Raw genomic sequence first — 22,325 nt, forward strand, 5'->3', positions numbered from 1 at the left:
TCCGAACGACGCGACATTTGCATATCTAACCACCCGTGTCGCTGCTCGGGCTCTTTCGTGGCGAAAGTGCTGCGCTTGCGTGCGCAGTACATAGAGTGCTGGAAACTCGACCACGTGTACACGCATTTGCTGGTTCCCGTTGTGCGTATATTTCAAGCGAGGCGGAAAAGAAAACGTTCGCAGGCTGCTCAGCCTTGCGTTATATGCATTCGCCATATACCATGCACGATGTATGCGTGCCTGCTTTTATCGCACGGAACGTTCTTCAAGAGCGCTTTCCGGAGCTTACTCACGCGCTCTCTGTGGGTAAGCTTGCAGTGCTTCCCGACTGTACACTTCCACCTACTTCTTTCTCACCCTTTGCCCTTTTATCTTTCCGTGCTTTCCATCCCTCACGGCGTGTTTTCAATGCCCACCCAGCGTGAGACAGTTACCAGGTATTTCTTTTCCCCATACCTAACGTGGCCTTATTCTCTTCCATAGAACCTCCGCGGCGTTGCTGAAGCCGGCGCGTGACGTCAGCTTGGTTGATGCGGTGCGGAATGGTCTATTTGGCGGTCAGCCATTTTGCAGACCTGGCGCTGAAACGCCCAAGTCTATACGTCTCGATTGTCCTGTTACCAACCTGAGCAGGCGCCAGCTCCTTACCTTTCCATAGCGCTCGGTGCCTGGAGGGTAGGGACAGTTTTCACGTTGCATTTCAGGCCTGTATTGTTCGACTCTGCCTGTTTTGATCTTTACGCGCTGCGATTCGTCCCTTGAGTCACTTTTGCTAGAGAAGTGCAATCATCTGATCCAAGGAGTCAGGATTTGATGTTTCCTCCAATGTTGGGCCCTGTTCGGCTCTCTGTAGTGAAAGAGGAAAAAGTTTGAGGATTAAGTTAAGGATTACTCCATAACTATGTGTGACAAGCAAACTTTTTACTGTTTTCCAACTAGTTTTCTTCTTGGCGTGTAATATCGAAAGGACATTTTCATCTTTACTAGAGAAAAATTTTTTTTTAAAAATTGGTCTTTTTGTGCATGTTAGCTGTTCCCCATTATGTTGGAGGTATACCTGCGCTTACCATCAGCGTCAAATTAAACGCGACCACGTTCACAACAGTAGCATTAGCTGCCGGTGAGGAAATGCAGGCGGGGTTCGTTAACGCTTCCAGATAACGGTATCGCGCCTTCCAAGTGAAAATCATTTGCTCTAATATTCAGTCTCCCCCAGATAAGAACTCATTTTGCTGTTAATAATAATAATAATAATAATAATAATAATAATAATAATAATAATAATAATAATAATAATAATAATAATAATAATAATAATAATTGTTTTGGGGAAGGGAAATCGCGCAGTATCTCTCATATATCATTGGACACCTGAACCGCGCCGTAAGGGAAGGAGTAATGGAGGGAGTGCAAGAAGAAAGGAAGAAACAGATGCCCGTAGTGGAGGGCTCCGGAACAATTTCGACCACCTGGGGATCTTTAACGTGCACTGACATCGCACAGCACAGAAGGGCGCCTTAGCGTTCCGCCTCCATCGAAACGCGGCCGCCGCGGTCGGGTTCAAACCCGGGTACTCCGGATCAGTAGCCGAGCACCGTAACCACTGAGCCACCGCGTTGTTCGCATTTAATCTCTTCGTTCGTGTGTTAGTTTAACGCTTTAGTCGTGCATGCAGTCTGCCGCATGGGGCCTTGCGAAGCTGCGTGTCGTGCGTGATCTGGTTAAAGCACGCGCGCCAGGAAAAAAGCTGTGCAAGCCGATATAGTGCTCGGCGCTTCTTTTTGCTTCAATTTCCCCGGCTCGCCGACGGCGCCGTTCGCTTCGGGTGTCGCTGGCGGCGGCGGCCCCGTGCTAGTAGGCCGTGGACACAGGTGTGTGCTCATGCATGCGCAGCCGTTTCAAGCGAAGCATGGAGGGAAAGGGAAAAGGAGGGTACGTGTGTCTGCGCCTGCATGGGCTTCCAGCAGCACTCGCACGTCTCTCGTGCTTTGTTTCAGTTATTGTATTTTTTTCTTTCCCTGCCGTCCGGCGTTGTCCTTCGCGCCCCGTCGCGCCCGCGATGTTTGCACTTGGCGTCGTCGCCGGCGTGCTCTCTATATCGCGTGCGTGTCCCCTCCGGCGTAGCTCGCCTGCCCTTCCGCGTCTTGCTGGCAGCGGGTGTCGACGCTTCTTTCTGGCTGGCTGCCGGTGGGCGGTGCCCAGGAAAGATGGGACACGCGTGTTTGGCTGCTGGGGGGCGGAGCCGAGGGATGGGGGCTGCGATCGTGAACATAAAAAAAGGGGGTTTTGAGGGGCCATTGTGGTCGGGGTTCGATCTTGCGTCGCAGTCTCTTTCGAAAATAATAATTGTTTTTTTGGGGAAAGGAAATGGCGCAGTATATGTCTCATATGTCGTTGGACACCTGAACCGCGCCGTAAGTGAAGGGATAAAGGAGGGAGTGAAAGACGGGAAGAAAGAGGTGCCGTAGTGGAGGGCTCCGGAATAATTTCCACCACCTGGGGATCTTTAACGAATGAAACGAAAATTGGTTTTGAGGAAAGGAAATGACGCAGCATCTGTCTCTCGTATCGGCGGACACCTAAACCGCGCTGTAAGGGAAGGGACAAAGGATGGACAGAGAGGAAAGGAAGAAAGAGGTGCCGCAGTGGAGAGCTTCGGAGTAATTTCGACCAGCTGATCTTAACGTGCACTGACATTGCACAGCACACGGGCGCCTTTTGCGAGCCCAGTTGCGGTGTTCCCCTGCACAAGGAGGCAGTTACCGGGCTGCGCCCCCCCCCCCTTCCCTCCCTACTCCCTGTATGAGTGCTCTACGCCCCCCCCCCCCCCTCTCCACAAATAACCACTTTAGCGCCTTTTGCGTTTCGCCTCCATCGAAACGAGAGAGGCAGGCACAGTGGTGGTCGAATACGCACAAGTTTTTTGCAACTGCCGGCTTACCTGGGCCCTGTAGGAGTTGGGACAAGTCGGCAGGTGGATGCGAGACACGAACCTGTGGCTTCTATGCGTGCTGTAGGAGTTGAGCTTGGTATGTGCATAGATGTCTTACGCTCGAGTTCGAAGCTTATCTAGGTCCTGCAGAAGCTTAGTAGGCAGATGCTTGTGCCTGGGGCATATGTGGGCACTGTAGGAGTTAAGGTAGGTCGAGAGATGCCACAGGCTCGAGCACGCGACTCATCTGGCTCCTGTAGGAGCTGAGATAGGTTGGTAGATAGATGCCATAGGCATGAGCCTAAAATTTATCTCGGTCATGTAGGAGTTGAGGTTGGTTAAGTTAGCTATCTCGGTCTTGTAGGAGTTGAGGTTGGTTAAGTTAGCTGGCTGGGGTTTAACGTCCTGAAGCTGCGCGGGGACGGTGAGTGACGCCGTAGTGGAGGTCCTCGGACTACAGTTCAACTTCGTGGGGCTCTTCAACGTTGCGCAGACATCGCGCAGCACACGCACGTTTTTGAATTTCGCCTGCATTCAAGTGCGACCGCGGCTCGTTTTCTCCACCTTGGACCCGCGGAATCCGAACGCCAATGTCACTAAGTTACGTAGAGTAAGTGGTAGGTGATTGATAGATAAGCGGACAGAGGTAGATCAGAGATCGATAAATTTTGATAAGGCGCCTGCAGTGCGCCGAGGCCGCCTTGTAGGAAAGCGATGTCCTTGATCGTAAGTTGTGACGTATTCAGCTGTATTAACTGCGTCACAGTGTTTTATTATGGTTTGCGCCGTACGCGATCGCGTCCGATCTTGCGACTGTTTTTCGTGACTCAGTCCCCGAGAAGTGCCGTGACACAACAATGCAGCCACTGCGGAGGAAAGGGCCCAGCACGAGCGAATAACTGTTTTAATTAATTCATTCGTATGCGTACAGTTCTACGTCATCGTTGCGTTGAAGGCCAAAAAAGAATTCGGCAGACAGACTTTCCGGAGCCCTCCACTACGGCACCTCTCTCTTCCTTCCTTCTTTCACTCCCTCCTTTATCCCTTCCCTTACGGCGCGGTTCAGGTGTCCAACGATATATGAGACACATACTGCGCCATTTCCTTTCCGCAAAAACCAATTATTATTAATTATTATTAGACACACTTTAGGCTGCTTACATGTGGGAATGCGATTCACACCCAGCCACACATACGCGCGCGCGTATGACACCACCCGAAACGCTGTACGACGAATGGTTGTAGCAGTTGTGACACGGAAGTCTGGGAAAGCGTACAATTGAAGGTACATATGTCGTCTGTTCGAATCCCTGTCGCAAGCTAGCCTCAAACTTGACTAGCACATGTAAGCTATATGCAACGAGAAACCGTATGACACCACCCGGAATGTTCTACAACGAACGGTTGCGTCACAGTATTCATGCCAATGTCATCGGGACAACTGGCGCCACGTGGAGGTCGGCAAGTGGCGAGTGTACTATATAGTGATATGAACGGGATGCACTCCAGCCATTGGCTCGGTGGTGGTGGTGGTGAACCCCCACGATATCTGACACCTGATTTAATATCTGCTGCGGGTCCTTGGACCCAAGATATTAAAATTATTTTTGGAATATGGTGGAGTGCCTGGCATGAAGCACTCTGGCACGGGTCTGCCCGGTATTGCACTGCTTCCGGGATCGACCCGGGGCACAAAAGCGCGCCTTTCTTTCTATCTTTCCTCTCCTATCCTTTAACTCCTACTTTCAGCACGCGGCAGCGAGCGTGGCTCGGCTTGAGCCAGTAGGCAGGCCCATGCTCTTTCCTTTCCTTTCCTTCCTCTCAGCAACAGCGGTGCACTCCAGCCAAAGTGGATTGATGCGCAGACTCCCTCGAGCGGGATGGCCATGGTGGCGGCGACAGCAGCGGCAACTTCGACGGCGTCAAGTAGCCGACGACCCAACAGAAGGGTGCCTCTCTGGGGTAGATCCTGCGGAATTTTTCTCACACTTCGCTCGGTGGGGATAACCTTCTCTTTGACTGCTTCCCGGTAAAGGTCGCCTTGGGGCAGCGACCGCCGACAGACAGACGACGGGGGGAATAAAAGGAACGGCGCCGTCAGGTAATTAGCCGTGCCCGTCAGGAGCCGGTCAAACCATAGAGAGCTCGCCGCAGTTGAGGCCCGCGGCGCCGCAGAGAACACAGAGCCGCTTGCACCACTGTGGGAAATGGCAGCGGACTTGCCATTTCTCCTCGGCCGTCCCCACGGGTCGACTCTGCAACGAGTGACTCCGCTTGCCACAGGGCTGTGCAAATTTTCCCATCTTGGAGAAATGCGCCTCGTGTTGGATTTGCCCCCGCCTGACGAAGGAGCGGAACCTCAGGGGATTTAAGGAGCGTGATGAGTGAGAAAGGACGCTCTGGGGCCCTGGCGACAAGGCTCATCCAGTCGCTCGACGCATGAACTCTTTACTTTTCCACTGTTTGCTTTTCCTTCATATGTAAATAAGTTTCGTCAGAAATATGCCATTTAACCCGCTTGTTTTCGTTTTCCCACACTTCCATCTTTCCAAAGTTCCATCAATCCTCAGCCCGAAAACTCAGACACGCTACCAGATGGAGCCCGGGTTCAAGTTAGCCGGTGCGCCACAACAACAGACGAACGACTTGTATATGACTGTCTGGGGTGGTGGAGCACGGCTCGCTGTGTGCGTCGTACGTCCGCTTGATGACGTCACCCTACTTTTCTTGCCATCGATTGGATTATCTGTACCATCTGCGAGTACACACGCACGCCACCGGGTTTTCTCGTAATGGGGCTAGCAATGCTTTCCCGTAAAAAAAAAAAAAACATGTTAAATGAAAATTGGTTTTTAGGGAAAGGAAATGGCGATATGCTCATGTCTCCGCGACGTTTTCCAGGCCGCTTAACCCGCGTTCATCACAGCCAGAGTTCTTTAAGCCCAACGACCTTCTTATCCTTCTATGGATCTCCTGCAAGCGCGGCGCTGCAGCGCTAAATAATGTGTCAAAATGGGCGGCCTCTGGTTGCGCGAAAGTCAGTACCTGCATGCTATGAGGGGGCGCAGTATTTTTATTCGTCTTGTTGGGCGGGAGTTACAAACAACGTTTAGCGATGAAAATTTTATCTGCCGGTGTTCCGACCGGATGGAAACCATCTGATGTGTTGTCCGTTCCAGCCGAGTCAGGTGATTCCATCTGGGAAAATCCTGTTATGTTCCACGTGACTCGGTGCCCCATATTTGGCTTTGAAGTTTCAAAGGAAAGGCGCAGTTAGTAGAAAAAATGGTAAAATGTTAGCTTCACGAGAAAGGGAAAGGCGCAGTAACTTCCGCTCGTGGTGGACACCTGGAGCATCGTGCCACGGAGGAAGGATGGATGAAATGAGTGAGAGTCGGCGTTGTGAAGTGCTCCGAGTCAATTTCGACCAACATCGCGCAGCGCAAGGGATTCTTGACACCCCCCCTCCTTTTAGTCCCTCGGCTTTGTGCTGTGCCGCATCGACGGGTCAGAGAAAGTTGCCCTAACAAGTGGGTCGGGTCGGGTTAGTATAATTGCATATGATATTCCTCTCTACTACTCGGATTTTCAAAATTGGCCGGTGCTGATGACGTCGCGAGCCTCTCGACCACTCAGGGAATTTCGTTACGGAGAAACCGGGTGGTTTTCGAAAGACGACAACCTAGATACTATCGAATTAACAACGGGGTTCGTGATCACTTTCGCGGAGTAATCACAGCTCTTTGGAAGTTTTAATTAACCACATATCACTGCAGCCGACAGAAATTTATCATGAACTCGGAAATTTATCAAGAACTCGGAATTGAAAAGAACACATACTACTAATACATAAAGACTGTACACTGCTGAAATTAGTCAAGCACGTGATCCAACGTTGGCGAAACCGGTTGTTACCAGGGGCTACGACCTCCTTATCTTCTTGTGGAACAGGCGTAAATCTGCCGATTTAGCTCGACAGTTTGTCAAGATTAACGCCATTTTTACGCAAAAGAGAATAGATTTCATGCAGTATTCGGAGTGACATTTCTCATTTTGCATGAAGCTTTTACACTAATATTAACGGCAGAAGCATCATACGCCGGCATTCCGACGAGAAACCGCATGACCTCCTCCTCTGCGCCCGATCGCAGCGAATTCCTCCCAGCTGCAGGGCCCACATAGGCGTCCATCCAACGTCAACGACGTTGAGTCCCTGTCAGTACCTCAGGGATACTCGGCCATACTAAACAACTACAAAGGCAGCAGGATGCGGTGCCCACCACTGCACAAAACAAAGAAGAGGCTGTCACATGGAGACAACTATTTTTGGATTACAGGCGCGAAAACAGACAGACCACAAGGTAGATAAACGGGACGGAGCGCCACTCACAACTGATTTATTCAAAGGCACGACAAACATATATATACCAGCTGACACGCAAGGAATACCATCATGTTCCAATCTGATATGACAGCGAACGCGTGAAAAAATCGTTCTCTGCCCTATACAACGATATGGACGTGTCGCTGACACACATGCTTCTTTTCTTAGCAATAAAGAATGCTTCGATTAATTCCCTGGCTTTTGTGTCTTTACTTCTTGATAAAATTCGCACACCAGAAAAACATGGCTCACAAGAGCGTGACGGGCAAGACCTTATATGCTTAGGCAAATTTGGCCCTTCCTTGTTTTGCTCCACATTTCTTTCATGTTCCCTGATTCTTGAGACAACTACAAACGGGGTCATATCCAAACCTAAACGCACTAAGTAAAATGCACCCCACACTTTACGAAAACAAGTGTCCGTGTTGCCATGAAAAACCTATACTATATCACATAACATGGGCATGTCAAAAAGTCGACGTCGTTCCAATTATACCAAACCCAAGTGCGGAGCAATGGGAGGGTATGCTCTCCAGCGACTGCCGCGATGACCAGATCGATCTGACACGGCGAGCTCAGCTGACGGCAGCATCCACCGGAGCCCTGGAACAGGGGCAGCCGACCGTTGCGGAGATGGACTCATCTGAATCGCATAAAAGCACTTGCGCTAGAGCTCAATAAAGTTATCCTATCATATCCCATCCACACTGTGTAGTCGCTTGGTGATATGCAGTACAGTTTAGAGTACGCGGGTGCGCGGTATGACAGCCATGCTCTTGAGTGTTCCTTATCTGGCGAGGCGGATACCTCACTGAAGCTTGCCTGTGAATACTGATTCGTTACCTCATAGTTAACTGCCTGATTAATGTGAATCGAATAAATTGAGACAATCTGCGTGTGTAGTATAGCAGTGTCGCCAATATTTATGTACCAGTGGCGATGTCGACGTTGGTATGCCCTGGTGTAGAAGACGGAAGATGTGGGCCTTGGTGTTTTTCGAAACCTCGACGAAGTTATGGTGAACTTGAATGACGTCGACGCACTAGACGTTCGCACGGCTGGTGTAACCGAGGTGACCGTTCAACAAGACGCCGCTAACCAGCATGTGCATCTGTAGTCCGATGCAACTCAAGAACAAAGCGGCTTTTCCACGTCAAGTGACCCCCTTCCAGCCAATGGCGTCGGCCCACTCTCATGAGCCTGCTAGCGTGACAGTGCAGGAAGTGGAAGATGAAAAGGGAAAGTCTCCTCCCTGTATTGTCACGCCGCTGCCTGCATTGTGGTGCTAGCAGGCTCATGAGAATCGGCCGACGCGTGGCACAGCCTGGAAAGGGTCCCTGGACAGGGAAAAGCTGCTTCGTTCTGGAGTTGTACCCTACTATAGCGCTTATCGTGACCATGCCCGTCGAGAAATAGTGCACCGATTCTTCTCTTGCACACAAAGCTATCTAAAATTAGCTGTGGGAGTGCAGAGATCTGCACCACGTGGCACGTGGTACAACTTGAAGACTAGTCCAGAAAAAACTCGGGCAAGTTAGGAAGGAGGAGGACATAACGAAGGTTTGGTTCCTTTTTTGTCGGCTGGTGTAAAAATCTTTCACGCAGCTTGCTTGGCAGTTCAGTGACCGCAGATTGTGTCATTTCTCTCTGTTAACTGTCCACCTCCGTAGAGGCGTGCCACTCCCTGGCTGGCGGCAATCCGATCTGCAGATGTCGGTCGTTTGAGTGCACGCAGGCGACGCCTGCGACTTCATGAATCATTAATGGGTACGCAGTACTGAATACAGCGCCGTAGCCGCGTGGGTAGTGTCAATTGGCTTCGTTTTGGTTGATCTCTTGATCGTGATAAATGATAAGCCAATCTCTAGGGTTCCATGTATAGCTGCCGACGGGACCGCGCGTTCGGTGCCCTGGTCAGGATATGAGGGTCCCATTTAGATACGTTATATGATAGAGTCAGTCTTTGAAACCAAGGAAAGCGTAGGGGAATGTTTCCATTTCCAATTGAAGGTAATTAGGCCAAACTGTTACAGAGAAATCTGCATGCTTAACTAATTTCCTTCTGCGAAAGAAATAAAGTAGTACACTTCCCCATGCCTTTATTGGCTTGAAAGATGGGTTATATCGTGCTCTGTGTGGTTATGTCCTCGGGGCCTGCGTGGTGCTACGACTGAAGAAGTTTGGAGCGCTTACTGTGCCCATTTATACATGGGTCAGTCGCTCTAATAACCGTATTGCACTGCAGTACGTATCATAGCAATAGTGTGAACTCACAGGTAACTCTGAGCATGTCCCGCAGGTACGCAGAGGCGTTATAGTCGCAAGTTGCCGGATGACCTCATCAGATGCTATACTAATGGGACTCCATAACGTATAAAATGTAATCTGAATGCGCACATTTTTAGAAATGAAGGAACGTTAGCTTGTGTTTTCAGACCAAGTCATATCCCTGGCTCGAAGCGCTGATCGACTACATGAAGGACACAAGAATGACGGAATCTCTCGGCAACACAGCCAAGTAGCAAAAAAAATTCGGGAAAAAAGTATATCTTTTGGCCTTCTAGCCACAGATACACAGGCTACGCCTCTCCGATTCTATGCTCCTTGTACACTCCAAACTACAATGACTACACTCTTGCGTCACACTCTGAAACTGCACTGCAACGCTATGCTCCTGCACTGCGCTCCTACACTGCGCTCCTGCACTGTACGCTCCGACAATACACGAACTGACCCTATGCGCTGCGACACTGCGCTCTGACACTGCCCTCCGGGGTTACTTTCTCTGAAAAACGCTTCGAGGGTACACTCATCGTTGGTCTAGTCTCTCCGACCGTTGTCTGTGCGCTCTGTGAGCATGAAAGCGTACAGCCGCGTTGTCTGGCCGGGCTGCCGCAATCGAGAGAGGCTCATCCTCCCATATAAAAAGGCTCAGCTGGGTGCTGTAAAGCAATCCTGCTCTTCGCCGCGCTGCCTCTGCTCGCTGCCCGGCCTTTGGCGACGGACAGAGTCGGTGGCCGTCCACCGGCGCGTCTCCCCCTTTTACGAGGTCCGACGCGGAGATTAGCGGTCAGCCGCCGACCTGTTCGCGGGGTCTGCGGAGGCGAGGAGGGGATTTTGTTCCTGCTGCTGCAGTTGCCTCCACTGGTAGCGGCGGAAATGGGTGGCAGAGCAAACGAAACTGAACAAAAAAAAAGAAAATTGTGAGAAGATGCGAGCGAAGACTGCGTATCAGTTCCTCGATCGGCCAGGGAGATATTGGGAGCCGCACGGTTATGCATTTTGTTTTATTTGTTTGTTCGTTTGGCATCGAGGCGAGGTAACTCCATTAGTCCCGCAGGAATAAATACACAGCGTCTGCAAGTTATACGTGCACGCTTCGAGCCCGGATGCGTTGCGCGGACGGGAAGAGAGGGGTCGCGGCAGTGAACTTACTGTGGTCGACAGAAGGACGCGCAGGGGACGTTTGAAGGTCGACGGCTTCGCAACGGCGGCCGCAGCCGTCGAGGCGCTGTTTACGTGAAGGAACAATTGCTGCACGCGCGCGTGCTGAGGTCGCGGAATGCGCTTTAGAGGTACGCGAAGTGCATCTTAAAGTGCGGATAACTATACTGTACACGCCTTGCGGTCGTCACGAAAGTTCAGGCATCGCGAAAACTGCCGCGTGGTTCCGAAGAGTATAGAACTACTAGGCGCGACTTCCCGCAACGCCGCAGTTTGAATGCTGACAGTGCCGACGCACCGGAAACGCTTCCTTTAGTCAATGGAGAGATTTAGCATAGCACGATCCGCTTCCGCTGGGAACCAGTTGCGCCCCTCGGAGCCGCTGCTCTTGCACAGCTGGCGCCTTCAGAAACCGGTTCGCGGATTGCGCTATGCTTATTCTCTCCAATCTGGTTACCACCTAGTATTGTGCATATCTGTGCTACCGTTCGTGTGCTATGTGCTGCATATCATCTCCACGATGCCTCTGACGCAGCGCTCCTTTTTTTTTTTGTGTGTGTGTGTGTGTGGGGGGGGGGGGGGGGCGGTGGATTTAAAGTGACAACACAGTGTGCTGTCAAAAGGAAATGCTGAAGGTATAACGCTGAAAGACAAACAGAGAGTTACGAGGATTAGAGAGGAAGAGAGCGAGAAGAAAAAGTAGCGTTTGTGATATATTTGAAAGAGATAAAGAGGAAGGAGGAAGGGCACGGATGTTAACCAGAATTGGTGAAAAGGAGTAGCCTGAGCGTGGCTACCCGCCGCGGTGGCTCAGTAGTTAGTGCGCTCGGCTACTGATCCGGAGTACCTGGATTCGAACCCGACAGCGGCGGGTGTGGTTTTATGGAGGCAAAACGCTAAGGCGCCCGTGTGCTGTGCGATGTCAGTGCACGTTAAAGATCCCCAGGTGGTCGGAATTATTCCGGAGCCCTCCACTACGGCACCTCTTTCTTCCTTTCTTCTTTCACTCCCTCCTTTATCCTTTCCCTTACGACGCGGTTCAGGTGTCCGCCGATATGTGAGACGGATACTGCGCCATTTACTTTCCCCCCAAAACCAATTATTATTATTAGCCTGAGCCGCTACGGAGCACCAACCTCTCCTTTATTGTTCACGTAAATAGAAAAAGCGTATTCCGGTTGGCTACCCCGCACTGGGGAGGAGTATATTTGAGGGGATATTTGAGAAAATTTTGAGGAATGAATATACATGGTCAGAGCAGGTAATAAAACAGATTACCGTTGGTCGCACTATAGTTACTCTACTATTATAGTAGAGTAACCGAGGGATATTCATGAAAAGGTAGATGCAGTCGATGACGGCCGCAGGTCAGGTGAAAAGATTTGATAAGGAAGTTTGCTGGGGTATAGAGGGTTCCGGAGGACTGGTTTAAGTTGGAAGTCAGTGCGAGAGACCTTTGTTCGGCGGTGAATGCAGCTAGGATGATCCTGCTGCTGCAGCTGATGATGATGGCGTGATGGCTATGATAATGAGGCTTTCTCGGTTTTTTGAGTTTCTTCTAAAGAAGAAAAGATAGCAGTGTATCAGGATGGTAATTAATGGTCTCAATGCGACCTCGGCGCTGACAGCGAGTTCCCACGTGGTGTGTCGCATGACTTGCTGTTCCTCATCGGCAGGGGACGGCCATGGAGAGGGTTATGAACAAGAAAAGGTTTGTTGGCGAACTTCCACTAATCGTTTTTGAAAAGCCCAAGTGCGTTTTCGTTTTCTGCCCCCTTATTTGCGCAAATGAACTAGCCTAGCCTGGCCGCGGTATTATGGGAGAGGTGCGGAAGTCGTGCACCTGGTTTCCGGCGATGGCTACTAGATGACGCAACTAGTCCAGCGAGCCATAGTGTGCCGAGCCACCCTTGTTGCCACCTGGAACTTTTTGTGTGTGGTGTACTGTCGGTGAGGTCTCTGTGGTGGTGCGCCGTACGCATGGCGATGTGCCGCATATATGATGGTGCGACTGGCTTTCCTGAAATTCATCACAGATGCTGCGAACGAATTTTTTTTTTCCTGAGCTGGACGATATACTCGTCTTCATGGTATGGTTACGTGTATTTTTCATGTGAAACGCTCATTACAGAAGTGCACCGATCACACAAATCGCACACCTTAGCAATCTTCCCCTCGCGGGAAGAATCTCTATTTACGACCATCTATTCTCGGCGCTGGCCATGGGCGGCTCGTGGGAGGCCTCAAAGAATCTCGGCAGTCGCTGGAATTTATTCAAGGCATAGGCGTCTCTCCAGCATTTGCGGAGTATAGTTGCTTCGAGAAGCAACACTGACCCGCCCATCGGCGGGGTCAAGTGCAGACGCCTATCTGTTAGCCAGATAAGTGCCACTTAATGTCGCTATCGCGCTCTTGGCACGAAACAATGTGGATCGCATCCTTCCAACGCCCTGTTGCGACATAACCATGCTGTAAGGCGCCTCCTCGCGACGCGTGCGAAGCCGCGATAAAGAGCGCGGCCTGTGGACGATTGCGTGCGCCCGACGCCGTATTGGCGAGCCTATTTATACGTCGCCTCTCTGCTACGTGTCCCTTGGCTTGGCGTAGCACGAATGTGGGCGGATTCGGAATCACGCCGCCAGGGTGTGTTCGGCCTATTAATGTACGGTCTCCTAAAGCCGCCGAGTTACTTGTGTGGCCTTTTTTGCAGCCACGGCGTGAAGCACTCCATTTGGGTGCATTTTCGCGAGTATAAGTAATTCCCCCTCCACTTTTTTTTTGTTTCCTTCTGTGGTACGACATAAAACGGCAAGCCGGTCGACTTGCGTGCCTATCTCGTATCATACATATGTAGTGAACACTGGAGCCTTCGTTGGGAGCGTCAAAGTGGAGGTCGTCTTCAAGATATTCGGATCGCTATTACCCTCGTCTTTGACATCGTGGTCGTCACCGGCACTGTTTTCATCACAGGCGGTCTTGATGCCATAGGTAGCATAAGAGGGTTCCAGCACAGCTACCGTCCTCACCGTTCGATCACGTTCCTGCGTGGCACTCGCAGTAGTACAGGACGCACTACGTCCGCTGCTATGGACGAGGGTGGCGCTGGTGAACACTCCCAGAGTTCAGTTGCACTACACATAAGTACCCCCGAAAGCAGAAGATTGGACAGCCGTCTCCGTAGCTCGGTTGTTAGAGCATCGCCGCCATGTGGCTGTGATTATTCTGCTTTCTAGTCAGTTATCTTTAAAATAATTGCTCTAGAATATCCCATTGATGAACACCACTCATGTGAAAAAGAAAAAAACACCCCCTGTGCTCCTTGGTTTCGGTGACTGTTGGCTTCCGTCATCTATGTCATAATGAGACCCTCTTTTCTCTTCCCTTGTCTGCTGAAGAGCCGCATGTGTTCTTTGGATTTGAAGCCGTTCCCCGCTTTCGTCCAACTGCTGCTGTCGCGTCGGCCTAATTATGCTTGCACGGATAGGATAACACAAACTGGAGCACACATGACGGTGAATGCGCATCTCCAACCGCTACAGCGAAATTTCGTTTCAGAGTACGGCCTTTTCCAGTGATGGGGCTGTCGGGAATCGGCAGATGTTCGTCAACACAAAAGCAGACATGTGTGCATCACTCTAGAGGCGTAGTGCTTATGAGTCAGAGTAGCTGCGCACAGCTGACGCTACGTTGGTTCGAATTTCCTCAGTGTCTCGATGTCAGCGCCGCCGCCACAACTTTGGGGCGGCGAGACGCCATTTTGTTTCCGAGTGTAGACTGCGCGGGCACGTGCTGGGGACAAGAAATTACGAAATATTTGTCTTAATGCCCAAAATTTGAAGGCATCAAGGAAAAAAAATCTCATCACCTCTTCTTTATGCAAGTTAATGTACCTGTATTCAGAAACCCAGATCAAAATTATTTTAATGCCGCTAAAGTTTTAAAAATCGGTATGCCATCGGTTAGCAGCAATTAACGTTTGGTCCATATTGTAAGGCTAGTCTGGGCTGTATGAAAGTCCAGGTAAAAGGACTTGAACCAAGTTGAACGCTCACGAACAGTATCATACAGTAAGCAATATTTGGTCCAGCAAATTTATTCCTATTTTCCGCCAAAAATTTGTCTGCAAATAAGACACGAGTGATTGTTGGACACTGTCTGCAAGTCGCACATTGGCGCCCCTGTTTTTCTTCAAACAGCCTGCTCCCAACGACGCCAAACATTTTGACCGGAAAGCGTTGGCTTCCGAGAACATGTCGACATCAAACGTTTGTGTCCAAGCTCCGTGCATAGCAAGTAAGGAGTACACGGCGTGCAAATGGTGTGTCGTGAATTCGCGACGCGCTGAGCAGTAAAGGTTAAGAATTCGGCGCTTGTCGAGAGCTTCGTGCTGCGTAAATAGCTCACGTCTTTCGCAACGAAAGCGCCTAGAAGCGAATCCGCATCTCTGGATCAAGGTGGCTGCTTTGTCGCCATATTAGCGGCCGCTCTGTAGGATTCGAGGCATCTTCCGCTGGAGTCTGCAGGGAAGGCCAGCGAGCCTTGAAGTCAGAGGCCTATAAGGAGTTGCGCAAACTGCCACGGGTGAAGGAGTGTGGTGGTCTGGCGTGCTCTCTATTCCGCGGAACTCCAAATGAGACTGTCGTCCATTAATCTTCGGTCGATTTATTACTGCGAACATTCTGTCTGTTCGATTTCGTTTGTCCATTTGTTCTGCGGCCTTCTATTTGTGCCGCGTCCTTGCCTCTGAGAATGCTTCGTTGCGCATTCTTACAGCTTTCATCGTTTATTATCGTTTCACCCCCCCCCCTTTTTTTTTTCCTGCAGCAACACCCCCAACCTAGCAACTGTCCAGTGCTCTCTCACAATCCCTCCTTTCCTTTCACCCTTCTTTACTGCAGCCTTGCAGAGGCACCAAAATGTGAATGAATTCGTGGGAACAACAGTAGCAACACCACCTTCACTCCCGTGTCACAAAAGCCGATTTACGATTTGGCCGCTTACCGTAGTAAGATTGCGCAATTGCGAGACGTTGGTGTTGTTTACTCTTTCTCTCCTCCCCTCTTTATTATGGCTGTCTGTGTTTGCCAACTCTCCCGCCGCCGTGCCAAGATTTGCTATTCCGATCGTGCATCTCCTTCATTCGACCGCACAACAGCGCGCTTTTAAGGACTTCTGATGTATGCTTCGTAACTCGTGGGTACGTGCTTCTTTGGGACACGCGTTCGAAGAAAGATCTTGAGAGATCTTGAGAAGAATTCAACGCAGCGTCGCTGCTGATTGTGAAAGATGTTATTTGTTGTTGGCATGCTCGAAAAATCATCTCTTCCGCCATCATTTACTTTTTCCCCCGTAAAGACGACTGTCTAGCTCTTGCAAATCTCTTGAAGATGAAGTAATTAGCTGCTTTAACTTCTTGCAGTTTGCGGTCATTTAGAGCCAACAGAACCACACTGCTTGATCTGACGATTTAACTTCTATTCAGGCAATTGCCAAGTAGCGCATTCTTGGCAATGCTGAGTCGCGAAACTCACGAAGGGAGGACAGTTGGTTATACATCTTACTTACTCAGAATCTACCTAACAGTATGAAATTCAGCGTGCAGCTGAGAGTATTCAGCAGGATGCATTTCTATATGTAGATCCAGAATGTTTCTGACAATGCAGAACTCAGCATATGGCCAGCAGTATATAATAGGGTGTATCCAGCTGTAGGTATAGGCTCGGAATGTGTCTGGCGGCACGAATTCCTAGCACGCTATTCCTAGCAGTGGAGAAGACTGTCTGCATGCTGTCTCGCATTTTTTTTTTTCATAAAAGAATGCTGCGGCTGCCGGTGGTCGATTAACGGTGCGATCTGTCCGATGCATTGTATAACGGCGCGCCCAGCAGCGCCTCCGCGACAGACCGTAGCGCGAAGTATTAAAACAATAAGAGCTTGGCTATCGCGGGACAGTAAGGCTATTGCGTTTTGCATTCTGGGCACTAGGCCCTTGAGTTCTTAACTGTCACCTCTGTTTTTTTTTTATCAAGAAAAATATTTTTACCGCTGTCTATTTGTTTAGTCTTCCTAACAAACCTAGAAATACATTTCGTCTCGTTTGATCATAAATGCCGAGGTCGCTATGTGAACCATGTCTTACTAAATTTATAAATTATGGTCCAGGATCCCGGACCAGGGCGAATTTTTCTTCAACTATGAAATTTCTGTGACAGCTATATATCCTTCCTCCGTACGGGTGCACTTGAGTGGAGGCTAATCAGTAATTACTCCTCATATGTATAAGTGTTCTTTTAACCCAAAACGCACTAGCATCGAATGGAGCCATCTTCCTGCTTAATTATTCTGCATCTGAGACGCCAATAACTTCAAGATCGCCTACCACATTGTTTTGTAGTCTTACTTTCGTTTTTTATTTTACTGCACTTGACCTAATATTGTACATTTCCGTACTCTGACGGCTTGGGCTCCTGGAAGTATGTTAAAATAAATAATGAATTGTGATCACTATGCTTATGCGAAGACTATGACGACAGAGTATACGCCTTGTCGGTTCTGCTTCAGTGCGGACAATTGTGGGACGCAGTGCACTGCTTGTCCGAGCCAACTGCGCCACGGTGCACAACCAAGGCAACCTATTCGCCACGTGTGCATAAGCGCCTTCTTGTTTTCTCGTCTCCGGCGCGCTCGCCCCCGTACAGCGTGTGTGCCGGAGTGGGCGCGTTATGTCGCAAGCGACTTCTCGTCTTCTTCCGGCGATTTCTCCTCTCGGTGCAAGCGACGGGTTTTTGCGGGGTTTGCGTCGTGTCACGTTTTCCGCCGTCTGAGTTCCGTGTCTTTTATAGTTGAGTATGATAGGTAGTTCTGCCTCTACAGAAGAACTTAACTTTCCGTGTTGCTTTGACGAGCTTTTTTTTTTTAACGAGCTAATCTAATTGATACCTAAAATATTGTTGCCATTCTATAGTAGCGTTTTATCACGCGTAAACGTGAAACATTGGCAAAATCTCTTAACTAGATGCATATTAATTAAACGCGCTGAAGGAATGAGCACCGTTATTTACACAAACGAAAATGTGGTGTGTACTTGGTCGCTAGCATGACATTTTTTCTTTTTTCTTTTCTCTGATCCTGGCAACAAAAAACCTGTGCTCTAATTTGCTTATGCATGCTGCTGCGGTATTTATGGTTAGGGATAGTTGCTGCGTAGACTGCACCAACTAAATGCTTGTTACTGCAACAACTAAAGTCAATACTAAATGCTTCGTATATTATGCCACAAGCACGTGGCGAAAGGTTTGTACGACGCCTTTCTCTACACCCGTCTTCGGAATTTTACGACCCAGTCGAAACTCGCTGATGACGTCAGAAGGCCTTGTGCAGTGACGCGCGTTACTTGGAACCCGCCAGCGTTTTCAAGTGTGGCGCTCTCAGCGGGAATATTCTCACCGTATATGACCCGGCTTTCCCTGTGTGTTTGCGCAGTAAGAGGATATAACTCTCTCTCTATCAAAATATAGAAGCCCAGCCATTTTTTTTTGTGTGACGCGCCGCATCGTGGGACATCGCTCATAGATGCAGGGGGAAAATCCTGGTCACGCGAAATGAGCTAAAGGAAGGAATGACGCATGATTTGCAGGGACACGGGTTATGCCTCTCGTGTCCCTGCAAATCATGCGTCATTCCTGGGATCACTTGTAGTTTAGAAACACAAGTTTTTGAACAGGCTATCCCTCTCCCTTACCAGCGTGCTGCAATTATTGTAGCCTCGCTGCTGAGGCTGCCGTGGTCGCTGTGGTTATGGCACTCGGCTTCTGACCCGAAAGACGCGGGTTCGATCCCGGCCGCTGCATGCGGTCTAATTTCGATGGAGGCGAAATTCTAGAGGCTCGTGTACTGTGCGATGTCAGTGCACGTTAAAGTACCCCAGGTGGTCGAAATTTCCGGAGCCCCTGACTACGGCGTCCCTCATAGCCTTAGTCGCTTTGGGACGTTAAACCCCTATAAACCAAACCTAACTGCTGATCCCACAGCCCGAAACTCATTTGTTTGCCCTGGTGCTGTATAGTAACAGGAGTTTGTTTTGGTTATAGTGGATACTAAAACATCAGTCTATATAGATATAATCCTGCTGTGTAAATAAAAATGTACAACAAAAGCATATGTATAAAATATGCGTACTCTGCAATGAGTCTAGCGCTTGCATTGAGTTCTTCACTTCTGCATGGTTCCTCTTTTTGCCTATATTTCAAAAATGAACAACTGCTAACTCGCTGTCTAGCTGCAGTGAGTTATAGCTAGTATATCGACGAAAGTTTTAGTGGTCAAGCAGTAGCTCATATCGCTTGTAACATAAAGCCGATAGCATCGCCTTTGGTTTTTACCAATCAGGATTGCGGTGCTCACTAAATATCCAATAGGAATGCGCCACTTTTGAGCACATGCTCAGCTCTGCGGGGGCGGGTTGACGTGATGCGGATACCACTGTCCCTACTTATAACCCTATAAGGAGACCGCTTAGGCTGCGTGTATTTGTCTTCCTGTTACCTGAAGGCAACTTTCTTGTTTTCTGCACGAGCTATGCTTGTTTTTCCATGGAATTCGTCACGACTCTTGTCATGCAGGGCGCAAGGTCGCTTGGGGGCGGTATCGCACGTATTGCTGCCAGTAACGTGGCGAGGGAGTCAGCTCGAAATCTTTCAAGCAGTCTCGTCATCCGAAGAAATAGGACTGCAGTGAGCGTGTCTGCCGTGCACATGGAATGCCATGAGAATGCTGCATCTGTGTTCGTTAACTTACGGGGCTTGCTTCAACGTGAGTGCGTTTAGTGGCCTATGAGCCGCGTACAGTCGGGAGCAGCATAATGGTAACAAACGTTTTGCAAGTAATTGCTAATTTTCTGGTTATTTCTCCAACAAAAGTAGAGAATGACTTTTGGATGTTATGCGACCAGAATAAAACTAGTTAGAGAACAGAAAAAAAATTTTGCTTGTCACACATAAAGCGTAGTGAATAAATTAATGCTCAAACTTTGTTATCTCTCATATTGCTCACTACTGTACATCCTGCGGAGGTTGTTGCTTATCAATCCTAGTAGCGTGGTGTTCAGAAAGTCTGCAATTATTACATGGCGCAAAATTGCCGCTTTCATTTTGGAAACATTTCTGCACGTTTTTCTCGTATGTTCATTAGAAATGTAAGACGCTCTCTTTTACTTAAGCCGCCATGCGCCGTATCGAAGTCTCGGCTACTTTTTTTTTTTTAATTTGTTAAATTTTCTCAAAGAGCGCGCGCAGAACTACCCCCGATTCTTGTATGAGCGTCTAGCATCCGTCAGTGAGAAAACCTTGGACATGCCCCCTGGCGTCTTCTGTGATGTCTTTGTCCGTAGCCGTGATTAAGACATCACGCATTCCACGAAAACGAGTTTTTCTAGACTGGAGGCAGGGGCACATTCCTAAAAGATAGACATTAAGTGAAATCGTGGGATCGACATTAAGTAAAAAAAAAAACCTGCGCAAAATGGAGAAAGTACAGTGCATACGTGCTATCTCTGGCATAATTGTGTGCCGGATTATATACTGGGCCAGCGAAGAAGTGAGCGGGTTTATTATATAGGCGGGTTGCATTTTGTTTTTGTTCTGTTTTTTTTCCTCTTTTATTTTCGCCCTACAGGAGCGGGCGCTAAGAAGGCGTTTTCGGCACAGTCCGCCAGCGACGGCAGGAATTCCTGGGAAATCCAGGTCGCGCTGAGCCGCCGCCACGCAGTTTAACGCACGCCCAAACGTGGAAAGGGTGTCTTGTACAGAGTCCGGCAATTAGGCCTCGAGCGGGTCCCGCTTGCGTGCCGCAGACCTGCCTGCTGCCGAGTTTTAAGAGGAGAAAGTGGTGAATTTTAATGGTTGGCGAAGAAAGGGGTATTGGAATGCGCTACTTTATGTGCCGGAAGCCAAAAAATAAATAAAATAAAAAAGTTACACCTAAACGGGTGTGTCGTTGTCGTGAAATGTGAATCTCGGTTATTTTGAGGTAGGCAGAGTACTCTGGTCTATTTTATGATTTATTTGTGTACTCCCGTGCCCGCCGACGTATGCACTGCTGGAGACAATGGTTGGACGCTACAGTGGGTCACTCATGGAGGGAGCTTGGCGTGGAAGAAAGCAGCTTGCCTTTTGGTTTTGCATAGTGCGTTTAGTCAACCCCTATGCCACTTGCACTGTTGTACAAGGCTGGGCTTCTGCAAGCAGGTAGTCCTTGCCACACGTATGTCATGCGCGTTTCTACGCCGAGAATGTAAGCGGTAGCCTTTGACCTGAATTGCTGAACGAATAGCTATGTGGTCCCTGGTCTCGTTATTGGCCGTGGTGCCCAAAATTTCTCGCCACTCGATTCAAACTCGGGAAGTCCACACCGAGGACTCGTGATGCTCGTGGGCTGATTGCGCCATATTGAACTGAATGATAGTGAAGCGTAGCCTCCTGGATCCACGCGGAAAAATTCGCTGTCGACGTGCACTCAGTGTGCTTGGAAATTGGTCGGTGCTGTCGACACCTGAATTCGTTTTTTTTTATTTTCTAGCTTTTAAAATCCCCGTTTTGGGTGAGAGTGGTCACTTCGTCGTAAGCCTGCAGTGAAGCTTCGTGTAGACTCATGACCGCCACGCACAGAACTCGTCTGCGGCAAATAATTTTGATCCATCTGGCTAATTTAACACACCCAAATATTTAAAAAAAGCTGATTTCATTTATGTTGTGGGCGGGGTAGGAAGGCAATGGCCCATTCTTACCAGCTGCTATATTGTAGCGATAACTACATTAGGGTAGCAATTCGAGCCTACAATGTGGCGGCGACGGGGCGCCGCCACGCTGTCACGTGGTTGGTAACGTGGTGCGGAGCAGCTGCCGGCGGCGCGGAGCCGTGATTGGTCACGTGACCAGCCACGTGCTGGTCACATGATGATGCCGGCGTCGCAGCGCGCCGGCGAAACCGAGCTGCAACAGCTGTGCGCATGCGCCGTGTCAAGTGGAATGAAGAGGAAGGAACGCCCAGAGAAACGGAGGGGCGAAAGAGTGACGTTGCAATTCAACTGAGCAAGTTCCACTCGGCCAGCTGTAGCTGTCGCGTCACTCTAGGTTTCACCAGAGCTAAACCACCGCCATTTTTTTAAATTTGCATCCTGCTGTTATAGTGCAAATTAAAAAAAAAGCCTGCTGTTATAGTGCATCCTGCTGTTATAGTGCTGCATCCTGCTGTTATAGTGCGTTCGAACCCGACCGCGGCGGCTGCGTTTTTATGGAGGAAAAACGCTAAAGCGCCCGTGTGCTGTGCGATGTCATTGCACGTTAAAGATCCCCAGGTGGTCGAAATTATTCCGGAGCCCTCCACTACGGCACCTCTTCTTCTTTTTCTTTCATTCCCTCCTTTATCCCACCCCTTACGGCGCGGTTCAGGTGTCCAACGATATATGAGACAGATACTACGCCATTTCCTTCCCCCCAAAACCAATTATTATTATGTTATAGTGCTCATTTGCAGCGCGGGCGGCACAGTGTGCAGCAGTTTGCTTCG

At 49.5% G+C, this 22,325-nt stretch overlaps 1 protein-coding gene across 1 annotated transcript in view; it reads left to right on the top strand.

Annotated features, from left to right (window-relative positions):
- Window positions 1–22,325, top strand: part of LOC144109518 (Na(+)/H(+) exchange regulatory cofactor NHE-RF1-like) — a 58,996-nt gene that overhangs the window by 22,949 nt on the left and 13,722 nt on the right. The gene's annotated exons all lie outside the window — the stretch shown is intronic.

This window comes from Amblyomma americanum, chromosome 11 (assembly GCF_052857255.1).
Source record: "Amblyomma americanum isolate KBUSLIRL-KWMA chromosome 11, ASM5285725v1, whole genome shotgun sequence".
Taxonomy (NCBI): domain Eukaryota; kingdom Metazoa; phylum Arthropoda; class Arachnida; order Ixodida; family Ixodidae; genus Amblyomma; species Amblyomma americanum.